The sequence below is a fragment of the Schistosoma mansoni genome, chromosome W (genome assembly GCF_000237925.1).
Source record: "Schistosoma mansoni strain Puerto Rico chromosome W, complete genome".
Lineage (NCBI taxonomy): Eukaryota > Metazoa > Platyhelminthes > Trematoda > Strigeidida > Schistosomatidae > Schistosoma > Schistosoma mansoni.
The window spans coordinates 59454292-59459072 of NC_031502.1; the positions used below are offsets into that span (position 1 = coordinate 59454292).

A 4781-nucleotide genomic window follows, 5' to 3' on the forward strand; every position below is an offset into this window, starting at 1 on the left:
AATAAAGAAGTTAAGAAACTTCTTAGGCGCCGGTAAAAACCTGGAATATGTTCATCTCTACTGGCTTAGAACATTACAGATCCAGTTATTGTAAGATTAGAAATACTTGTAAAGCGTTAATTAGTAGGATTAGACGGTCATACGAAAAACAATTGGCTAGGGATTGCAAACAGTCCAAAACGGTTATTCTCGTATATAAAGAGGCGAACTCAAAGAAGTGATGGAATACCATCACTTTTGATACAAGAAAACCCGTTAAGTTTGGCAAGAAATGATACCGAAAAAGCGGAAGCTTTTTCGGAATATTTCAGTAAAGTTTTTTCTACCAATAATGAGGAACGATCACCTATTCATTGTGATTGTGGCGACTTGTTGATGGACCCTGTAGTTATTAAGAAAGAAACTGTTTTAAGGCTACTTCAGCATCTCAAACCTGATAAGTCTAGTGGTCCTAATGATATTCATCCTCGGATTATGAAAGCCCTCTCAGATGTTATTGCTGAACCCTTAGCGATACTGTTTGATATGTCCCTGCGGCAGTCCAGATTGCCCAGAGACTGGAAAGACGCAATAATCAGTCCGGTGTATAAGGCTGAGAGTAGGGATTTAGTTAGTAACTATCGACCCGTCAGCTTAACTAGTGCAGTTGTAAAACTAATGGAAAAAATTATTAGGATGGCTGTTATAAACTACGTGGAAAGACATGATCTTTTGTCCAAGGAACAACATGGTTTTCGAAAAGGTCTATCATGTTTGACAAATCTTCTCATTGCAAGAGAAGATTGGGCTGGACTAGACCTTCAGGTCAAAGGCTCCGGGTGTGGCCCCCTAAGAAAACCACCTGCTTCAGTCTGGGCACCTGGGCAGTATCACAGCCCTCACACAAATCGAATGAGATTTGTGAGGCGCATATTTATCTGGTGCTTTTTTGTACCAATATTTATGTGTTTAAATAAATAAATAATAAAACATTTTCATAGATCTAAGTAAAGCCTTTGATAAGGTTTCCCATTCTGGTCTTAAATTAAAACTGGAAAGTTTTGGAATTCATTATGCAGTCATAGACTGGATAAGTGACTTTCTTCATGGAAGGAGACAAAGGGTAAGAGTAAATGGGGCTCTCTCATCGTGGGAACTAGTAAAAAGTGGAGTCCCCCAAGGCACAATTTTAGGTCCTCTTCTCTTTTTACTTTATATAAATGAATTACCAGCTATAGCTAAGTCATCCGTCCTACTATTCGCCGATGACATTAAGATTTGGAGACCCATATATGGCATGTCAGACAGAATAGTTTTACAGGAAGATCTTAACTCATTAGTGGCATGGATGAACGGGTGGTCACTAGAAGTAAACCCTAATAAAAGTGTAGTGATGCAATTAAATAACTACGATGATTCGTATCACTACACAATATGTGGACTAGTGTTGCCCAAAGTAAGAAACTATAAAGATTTAGGAGTCATACTAAGTAATGATCTCAAAACAACCAGTCACTGTAAGGCTGCTGCTGCAAAAGGCTATAGGGTATTATGGTCTATTCGTAGATCTTCCCGGTATCTGGATGGGGAAATGTTTAGATTATTATACCCAACTTTCGTACGGCCACATTTGGAATATGGGATTCAAGCAGCGAGTCCTTGTTTCAAATATGAGGCGGATATGTTGGAACGAGTCCAACGCCGCGGGACAAAAATGGTAAAAGGCCTATCTGGCCTATCTTATGAAGACAGGCTGAGACACCTCAACTTATTTCCGTCATCTTACCGGCGAAAACGGGGTGATCTAATATTGGCATATCGTATCCTGAACGATGACCTTGGTACTAACAAGTCCTATATTTTCCTCCCGTCTAGGGCTGGTCATTTGAGAGGACATTCAAAGAAAGTCCAAAAACCGAGATCAAATCGTCTACGTCTGGAGTTTCGTTTCTCGCACCGAGTAGTGAATTACTGAAATTCTCTACCAGAACACCTAATATCAGCACCTTCTGTTGATATATTCAAGACGAGATTGGACCTCCACAGTGTAACAAACTGCAAGGATTAAAATAGGTCACTAGGCCTCCTATCCTTATTACTGAAGTCTGAAGCTGCATGGGAACTATTGGGGACGGTGACGGTTCTATCCGGGTCGTCAATTTCTACTGAAGATGCATGATTACCCATGTTAATACCATGTGGTGATTTACTCCTCGTTAGTTGTAACGGAAGTTTCACTTTGTCATTAATTAGAGTAGGTTGTTTAGCGCGTTTTGTAACAGCACTTACAATACTGACACAGTTTTCACTGTCAGTACTTGAGTTACTAGCGCACCCACTATCGTTCTTTTTACAGGCTAGAGCCAATAGGCTCATAGCCTCCTGGATTTATATCGTCTTGTTAGTACAGCAGAACATACAAAGCCAGTGCGAGTTAAGCTTAGAGCATCTTCTGTATGTGGCTGGACTGAGACGGGTACACATCTTGTGGAACCACTTTCTGCATTCATCACACTGCATCCCTTCATCTACGGGGAACAAACAGTTCGGCTGTCCACATTTGAATGCACTGCCAACCATTGTAATCAGATAAGTTTAAAACGCAATATGATTACAATAATAACACAAGTGTCAGGGTATATGCAAAAGAAGGAACCACGAGACAAAGTTTTCAATAAAATTTCAAACCTTAACTGAATAAATTCAAGTTAAAGTAGACCAAGAATGCTTTTGATGCAACAAATACACAAAAGCAACGATAATCACAAGTACGAAAGTCACTGCCCTTTTTGAAACGCGCGCAGGTGGAAACTTATTACAGACATATTTTTTTCAATCGTTTTGCAGGTTCAGCTTACTTAGGGATTGTTGCCCTTCCAATATACTTACTCTTTACTGACCTGCAATAAGAAAAACAGAGTCATGTTACTAACCTCACGTGTAGCGATTTCTAGTAGTTGTAACGAAAAAATTCAAGGAACGCATACTTTTTTCAGTGATGAATATTTTGACCTGCCTAAGACACCAACTTCAAAATCTGTTGGGAAGAGACTGTGGTCTGTTTTTTCCTAGCCCCAAATTTGAATCTTATGTAGTAAGTTTTGGCATCCACATCAGGTAACGTTTGAGCACGTTATTCAGCTTATCTCTTTCAACAAATGATCAGTCTGAGTTGCATTGTGGTGGTAAATAAATTCCCGAAATAAATAATTCTGAGTGTCTTCGACATTGATGCTCGTCTCGTTAGTTTTGCTGGACACATAAACATAAATAGCTCATAGCACTCAGGGTAGTGACAACTAAAAGCACGTCAAAATATAATACATTTATTTGTGCTCATCTTGTTCTACTTACTGTAGGTTTTGCCACTTCGACAATCCCTAGTTAATAAAATAACCAAACATTTCTAATCATGTTCACGTTGCTATGGAGCCTGTTAATGAACAGTTGGATATACATTCAAATTCTGAGGCTTTCGAAGATTACATGGAAAGGTTTGAAATATGGAGTATGACCAGAAAGGATGTCAAGGATGTTTAAATTGTTGCTCACTTCCCCTCGTTAGTCAGGAAGGGTACATAAAGTTTACTAAAATCCTAAGCACTCTCAGACAAGCCTATTTCACCTCCCTACGCAACACAACAGATTTACCAGAATACTTTAGGTGCTTGTTTTATACCGATAATATTAGTAAACGACCAACGTTTACCTGAAGTGATGGTGTTTTGCCGATAGATTCCCTGGTTATTGAGGAAGGAGTTGCCTTACAGTCACATCAACATCACAAACTAGATAAGTTCAGCGATCTAGATTATACCTATTCTAGAACCATGGGAGCACAGGTGAATGTGGTTACCGAAGCCCTGGAAATATCGGTTGATATTTTCCTGAAGCAGTGTTAACTGCCGAGAAACTAGAATGATGAAGTTATCGGTTTGATTTACAAAGCACGGGTTAAAGGCATAGTAACTATTGGCACGTTAGTCTGACCAGTGTATCAATAAAATTAATGGAAAATATTATTAAAGTGGGCATGTTCAATTGTAAATCCTAATCCTAACTCCTCATACTAGTATATAACCCTAATTTAACCTTGGTAAGTACGTGAATATTCCAAGGTCGCTCAAACGTCGCCCATAAATAATAGTCTCGCCCCAAGGATTCACACAGGTCTATTGACAGCTTATATTTACTATGATAAGCTAAAGGTAAATTGTGACTAATGAGTCATTTTCGCTCTCACAATAACTCAATTTTTCTATAGGAAACTGTAATCTCCTGCACTGTCACGTCCTAAATTTGCGTGCTTGTATTTCTACACCTGTGCTCTTTGACCGTTTTTGTGTGAATGTCCGCTTCTCATCGTTTTATCTAATAACTGTCTCTTTTTCACACTATGCCTTATCCATTTTGAGCTATGTTAACGCCTGTAATGAGTAGAATCGACGAGTTGTAATGTCTGTATTCTGTTAATTGTTTCCCTGATTGTCTGTCTGGGCAAAGAGTGTATGAAACACATGTATTTAAGATCCATTCTCTTATATGACTCATTTTATTCCCCTGTTTTACTAGCGCGAATGAAGTTGAATATTGTATAAGAAGGTAGGTAGCATGTATATTTCGGTAACATAATCATATCTTTCAAAGTGGAATCAGATAAACAAGCCGCAACTTTTATTGTTAATATTTTTATTTATTAACAGCCTATAGGTACATAGGTGTTGCGGAAAAACTATTTCGGGTTTCTTCAGAAATGCAATGATGCATAAGTTTCGACAATGTTAGCATGGTACTTACCACAT

The 4781-nt window shown here is 38.6% G+C and overlaps 1 protein-coding gene across 1 annotated transcript in view; it reads right to left on the reverse strand.

Moving 5' to 3' along the window:
* Positions 1–2943, reverse strand: part of Smp_077090 (putative nitrogen fixation protein nifu) — an 11204-nt gene extending 8261 nt beyond the window's left edge. Inside the window, exon 1 of the mRNA XM_018790340.1 lies at positions 2913–2943. The gene's annotated coding sequence lies outside the window, so the exon portion shown is untranslated. The remainder of the gene's footprint in view (positions 1–2912) is intronic.
* Between the last annotated feature and the right edge of the window lie 1838 nt (positions 2944–4781).